Source organism: Equus quagga, chromosome 15, assembly GCF_021613505.1.
Source record: "Equus quagga isolate Etosha38 chromosome 15, UCLA_HA_Equagga_1.0, whole genome shotgun sequence".
Taxonomy (NCBI): domain Eukaryota; kingdom Metazoa; phylum Chordata; class Mammalia; order Perissodactyla; family Equidae; genus Equus; species Equus quagga.
The window spans coordinates 50,556,882-50,564,381 of NC_060281.1; positions in this window are offsets into that span (position 1 = coordinate 50,556,882).

Sequence of the window (7,500 nt, forward strand, 5' to 3'; positions counted from 1 at the left end):
CTCACAGAGAAAATGAATTACTTGGAGTTCTGCCACGTTTCAGTCCAGGTTACAAAAGGTAAACAGGAATGGTGCTGGAAAGAACACTTAACTGAAAGTCTGGGCAGAGCACGACCAAGCTCACTGACATATTTCCTAGTCGGTTAAATCTAAGGATTGAATAGATGGTTCTCAAACTTTTTAAAGATGCAGAATCTTTTCTTCAAATGAAAGCCTCACACAAATCTGTTATCTCGGATGTTCCAGATTTAAAGATGTATGGAAACAGAGATGATTACAAAACAGAAGTCACAGAACGTTAACAGTGTAAGATGAAGATTCTCTTTTTTGGGAACTTCATTTAGCATCCAACGAAGGTGACATGGGGCATTTAATTAGGCCATGTAACTCCTTTCCCTCTGACAAAATATTAAATAGGGGGTAGGGAGGGGAATGGGAAATGTGTTTCTCTTTAGGCCAAATACGTAAAACAGAACAGATATATATATATTTTAATCTGGTATACACTTTTGGGAAAATATCCTAAAAATAATAACTAACAGTTATTGAAGGTTTAATATGTGCCAAACACTGTGCCAAGCACTTTACATAACGCTTTAATCAAAACTTCTATTGCAAGAGGCAGATACCTACTTCAAATTGGCTTAAGGAAAAGAGAACTTTTCTCACTTATTGTTGTGACCAGTAGTGTAAAAAACTTCAGAAATGGTAAAGTGCATACATACACTTAAGCTTTTTCCTTCTTTTTGGTTCTATTCTCAGGTCAGCTCTCTCTAGGTGGCGGTAAAGATGGCTACCGGGAGTTCTAGATTTATGCCAGTAAGAAGAAGACACCTCTTTCCCAGAGGGTCTAGCAAATACAGGCTGAATCTCATTGGCTTAGCTTGAGTCATGTGACCAAACTAAATGTAACCACTGGGGCCATAAGGCTGGAAGATGGTGATTGGCCAGCCTTGGGTCACACGTCCTCCTATGGAGTAGAGAGGTGGGTCCCCTCCATCTGAGCCACATGTACTAAATAAGAATAGAGGAGGGTGATCCCCCAAGAGAAAATGAAGATGCTATTAGAAATCAAAGGGGAAATGGATGCTGGGCTGGCAAAAACAATGGGTGGCACTACAGAAGCCCATTTTCTATATGAGGAAACTAAGGCCCAGAACGTTTAAGTAACTTAGTTAAGACCACATAGCCAGTGGTTCAACCAGGCTCCAAACAGCTCTGACTAAGGGTTAAGAGTCTATGCTTCGGAATCAGAGAGGTTTGGGTTTAAATTGTGGTCCCACTGTCTTGGCTAAGTTACTTAATTTCTCCGAGCCTTAGTTTTTTATCTAAATAAAATAACACATAAAGCATTTGCTAAGGTGCTTGGGATGTAGTAAACTGGTGGTAATGGTGTTGGTGGTAGTTATGTTATTACTAGTAGAAATTCTGGCCTAGCTTCAGGGCCCATAACTATCAAAAAATATGAGTATGTTTTGGCAAGAATCATTAGTAAATTTAGAAATGTATAACTAATTGATGTTTTAGGGTTATAAGACTTTTAAAGTAAAAGTTAGAAGTTTGACTAGTTCTGATTACACGCTTTCTGCTGTTGTCTTGTGGCCATCTTTCTGGTAGAAAGACTACATATCTTTTCCCCTATTCCACTTTTAAACCTTTTTAAAAACTGGGATCTTCCTGTTCTGTCTTTAAGTAGCCCTAACCCCAGGGCAAAGGGGCCAGTCTCTTTTTGGCCTGTGTTGAGAATGGCTTTCACCCATGAGTGAGGTTTTCGCCCAGCATCTGAGCCCTCACATCACTCATTGTCAAGTCAATTTTAGTAACGACTAAGGTTGTCCAACATTGGAAAGAGAAATTTAAAGTTCAAACCGCGTACAATCAAATGGAGTAGAACAACAGGGCTCAGTCAAGGCCCTGACTTCAGGCTGCAGCTCCTTTATTCCAAAGTCCAAAATGAGGACATCTGCCAGCAGATTACTCAAATATGAAGTGACATGGAACCAAAGCTTTACAGCGCTATTATTTTTACTAGTCTGATTGTAAGGACTGAGGAATGCATGCTGTTCTCAGAAAAAAAGAAAGTATCTTAATCATTTTGAGAGTTACGTATAGGACTACCTGTTGACTTGAATATACTGTCTTATGTCAATGATAAATATTTTAACTACTACTGACAATTCGTTACTGTTGAAACGGTTAATCTGCAACCCGATGTCAGCTTGTGAACCACAATTCGTTATTGCCTGTGCCTGGCACTCCTGGACCTATGGCTCAGTTCTGTCCCCCGTCAGCCCTGTTTTCCCTGGCCTTACATCTTCATCTCAGCCTGCGTCTATTCCAGGGAGAAAGAGATGCTAAAAGGCCATCTACACCACATCTCCAGGAGGGCCAAACTGTTGGTGAGGATGCTAATGACTCTCAGCCCACCCCTGAGAGTTCTGGGGTGGAGCGACTGGAGGACACAGACGTCTCTGTCTCAGCTTGGAGACTGCTTCAAGAGAACCGGGGGCTCCCGGAAGGAAGGAAGAGAGAAACATAGAAATTATCCAAGGGGTTAAAAAAAAAAAAGTTGTTAGCTCATTTACTTAGAGAAAGAAAGCCTGAGAATAGTTCTAATTAGAGATTTTAAAATATCAGCTTTAATCAAGAAATACTTATGGAGAGCCCACCATGCTCTGGGCAAGTGTTACCCACGAGCAATAATTGCCTGGGAAACAATGCCTAGCTGTTCTGTCTCCGCTGAGAATGGAACAAAGGCAAATGGATCCGCATGGCAGAAGAAGAGTTTCAAATTAGCTGTAATGGAGAATTTCAACATCACATAATGAGAGCTGTTAAATACAGGGATGGCTTGCCAGGGGAGTGGAGGAGCCAGGAGTGTGCCTGGGGCTGGCTTGCACAAATCAGGTCTGGGTGGTTTCAGATCCCTAGCTTACAGCAATCAATGGTCAAGTGAAGCTGGGGTTGAGAGAGTGTTCTGTTTTTTCCTCTGTGCGTTATTTTGAAACTTAATTTTTATAAATACTACTGAGAAATCTCTCAGAAGTGTTAAAAACAGGTTACTCGGAGAAAAGAGAAGTGAGTATCTGAACTCTACATGAGAGAGGCCACAATGGAAAACACCGAGAGGTTTAAATAAACATTTTTTAACGTGACAAAGTAATCAAATGTTAAAGGAAAACAGCAACCTGAGGACAATACTGAGACTCTAACAAATGACAAAATATTTGCTAACTATTCTCTGAAATTGGTTAGAAAAACATTAAAGCCCCAATAGATAATGGGATAAAAAAATTCATAAAGGGAGATTTGTAGCTGGCCGATAAATTAGTGGGAAAAAAATCAACCTGATTACTTATAAGGCAAAATTAAATTCAAATAACTTATTGTAAATTCCTTTTTAAAAAACCAACTAAATTTTTTTTCAATAATAATTTTCATTGCTGATGAAGATACAGAGAAAGGGGCCTATTTGGATGTGGACGTGACTTTCTCTATATAAAACTCTTTAAAAACACTTTTCAGCAATTCCATTTTCATTTTTGGAAATCTATCCTTAAAAATATCTAAATCCAAGGGGCCAGCCTGGTGGTGCAGCGGTTAAGTGCAACGTTCCATTTCTTGGCAGCCTGGGGTTCGCCGGTTCAGATCCTGGGTGCGAACATGGCATCGCTTGTCAAGCCATGCTGTGGTAAACGTCCCACATATAAAGTAGAGGAAGATGGGCATGGATGTTAGCTCAGGGCCAGTCTTCCTCAGCAAAAAAAGAGGAGGATTGGCAGCAGATGTTAGCTCAGGGTTAATCTTCCTCCTCAAAAAGCAAAAATCTAAATCCAAAAATAGTTTTTCTCAAAGATGCTCATTATATTATCCACAATCACAAATAAAAGAAGTTCATTATTACCCACAACTATGAGAAACTGGAAGTAACTCAAATGTCCAATGATAGGTGACTGTTTCATAAACTGTGATATGTCAACTCAGAATATTGGACAATAAAATTATGTTTAGAGTTATAACATGGAAAACGTCATGTTCAATATTAAGTGAAAATAGTAGGATATGCCCCATTCTACCACTTACTAACTTCTGCGGCTACTAAGAGTCTTGGTTTCTCATCTGTGAAATGGGAAGTAACAACAGTATCTTCTCCATCAGATTCTTTTGAAAATTAAATGGAATTTTGTACATAAAGTGCTTAGCAATATGTCTGGCAAATAGTAATTGCTCAATAAATGGTAATTCTTATTTTATTTTAATTTTTCGGTGAGGAGTATTCGCCCTGAGCTAATGTCTGTGCCAATCTTCCCCTATTTAGTACATGGGATGCCTCCACAGCATGGCTGATGAGTGGACAGGTCAATGCCTGGGATTCGAACCTGCAAACCCAGGCCGCTGAAGCGGAGTGCAGAACTTTAACCACTTGGCTGCGGAGCTGGCCCCCCAGTTCTTATTTTTTTTAAATAAGATCTATATTAAGAGATATATTCTTGCATTTAAAGAGTCATTGTGAGGTTTCAATCCAAAAACTAAGCTTAGAGAAAACCCTGGAAAGAAAGAGGTCAAAGGCAGGAGTTCTCTTTGTGAGTGTGCGACTATGGGTTCAAATATGCTTCAATGTTATTTTCTCTACTTTTCACTTTTTTCTATGTTTTCTGAGTTTTCTTCCTGGGATATCTCCACTACAATCAAAATGCACGGAAAGATCAGGTTCTTTTTTAAATATATATATAATTTAGTTTAGTTTATAATACTTTCCGAAGATGAGAGAAATAGTTTAAGTTGCTGAAGTTCAGATAGAAAGTACAAACATTACTTGGCTGTAAACTCAGCGACTTTACTGTACGGACAATTGAAGACCAGTCATTGAGGAGGGAGCGGCTGCCTGCCCCCAGCTCCTCATCCTCACCACCGGGTTTTGTTATCCAGGCCACGCGAGGCCACAGCTGAGCCTCAAAGGGGCTTTTCCAGTGTTTATGAAGCTGTCTGCACAGCCCCTCTGCTTGTGCTTCTTGCCTTCTTTCCTCCAGCAAGCAGAGAACTGCAAAGACAGACTTTCCAGAAAAAGCCAAACTTTTACATAACCAAAAGCCTGATTCATCTTGCTTGACTTAATGAATGCTCGAACAGATTTTTATTTTTAAATTCTCAAAAAAAACCTCATCTCAATCCTTGAGTCAGCAGTTAGTGGTTTAGGAAAAAAAAGTTTTTATATTCTTTAAATATTAATTAAGGGGGAAAACCTACTAGTAATTTTTTTCCTAGGGACGTCAAGGTCTATAGATTGAGTGGACAATGGTTTGTGTCCGTTCTGTTAGCACATGCACCAACATGTGTGATACACGGGGTCTGCTGGAAGGGAAGGAAACGGGGGCCAGTTGTAGCAGAAAAGGAGCGATTACCCCTGAATTCTAATGTTCTAGTATTCATTTCAAGGACAACTGTGAATAGAGCTTGGGATAAATATCCTCAAATAACCTCCCATGAATTTATACACATCTCAAAACCAGAAAACATTCAGAACGTTCCCCAGCCCTTTGCTTCCTTCCTCTCCTGTTCTGTGAAAAGTCATTTGATTAACAGCCGTGTCATACCATCCCCACCTTCTGCTGCCTGCTCCCCCCGCCCCTGGGCCTGCAAAGAAAGCCTCTCTTCATGAGAAGCGCAGCTGTGTGCGGCTCACAGCCCTCTCCTCGCAGTCAGGAAGGTGGCACTCCCGTCTGAGCGCGATGGGCAGGCTCCCTCCACGGCCCCCCTGCCCCTGCCCCCAGCTCTTCAGGGCTGCTTTGTGAGGCTGGCTCTGAATTTGGGCTTTACCAAGAAAAGGCTCAAGGGGCATATGCAGGCTGGCCCTCATGCCCCTGAACTTAAAATAAATGCTGTCTTATCTTGGCCAGCCCTTCCTTGGTCTGCTGATTAGATATAGAAAAAAACTAAGAAGGAAGAATGTTTCCGTCTTTGCTGTGACCATGGAAAATAGATCATGCTGAGGTTTAAAAAAATTAAATGAATGTGCCCCACCCTGGGCACAGAATGTCAGGCAGGGGTCTGAGGATTTATTCTCTGAAGAAGCTGAAAGGAGAAGGCATTGCCTTAGAGCAGAGTTTCTGGACCTGGGCACTGTTGACATTCTGGATAATTCTTTGCGATGGGAGACTGTCCTGGGCGTTGTAAAATGTTTAACAGCATCCCTGGCATCTACCCACCCGTGGAGATGTAAGAACTCAAAAATGTCTCCAGACATTGCAAACATCCCCTGAGGGTAGGGTTGTCACATGAAATAGAGGATGCCCAGTTAAATGGGCAGACCTCTATAGAAGGACTCTTTACTGGAGGAACTGAACAGGGCCACAGAAACCATCTCCCCATACTCATATTTGGGGTTCTGCAAAAGAAGGACAGACTCCGGCTGATCACCCTAGAATGAGGCCTGCCCCGCAATGAGCCTTGCCCAGTGTGTGCCTCTTCCCAGCAGCTCTTTCGGACACCTTGTTCTTAGGTAAGAATGGGTAACCAGTGACTTAGGAGGAAGACTCCCAAAATGACAGAAAGAAACTATAGCCTACCCTGCCATTCTCCACTTCTTTCTTTTAACAAAACCTTAAATATACTCAAGGTGGTAATGTGCCCAGTTCTGGATACTGACTCATCATTGGTCCAAGCCAGTTAGGAGAATCCTGTTCTCTTTGGGGGGCCAAATGACCCAGTTTAGGGAAGTCTGTTAGGGGCTTCTGAAAAAGCTTTTGCTTTGCTGATAAAAGTGCCAGAAATGGCTGGCACTACTTATTTGATCCTTTTTTCTTGCTGTGAATACAGATGTGATACTTGGAGTTGTGGCAACAATCTTATGGTCACGAGGGACAGGCCAAAAGAACTATCCCCGAGTCACCAGCCCTAACCAGCACTCAGCATCTGCCTATCACTATATTTCGTGTTATATGAGAAAAATAAACTTTTTGTTTATTCACGTTTTCTGTTACTTGTAGCTGAAACTATTCCTAACTGATAAAGAGACCAAGGTAAATAATTCTTGAAACAGGAAAACAAAAAAACTCCCACAAATCACTCAAATCTGTTTAATACCCTTAGAGAAATTGAGTATTGATTAATCAGTCCTCCTGTTACTGAGCAACAGGCTCCTTCTGCTTGCTGCGAGACTAGCCAAAAAGTCAGGAGGCAAGTTGGGGGAATAGAAAGGGTTTATTCGTTTTTGCCAGCAAAGATGGAAGATGGTGGACTAGCATCCTCAAAGCCCTTCTTCCCAGAACAAAGACTACAGGCCAGTTATATAGGGCGGAGGATGTGCAAGCATGCATGAAACTATTTGTGGAATGTGGTTTCTTTAGACATCTGGTCTCCAGGTGAGCCTTCAAGGTCTGGTCTAGGTTCTTTATAAGCTTCTGTTTTTCCTCCTTTGTCACTGGTGTTCCTGTCTTCCCAAAGACTGGACATGTGTTAGAGTCCAGTTCAATGCCCTATACTCTGACTTAGCTTAAGGAC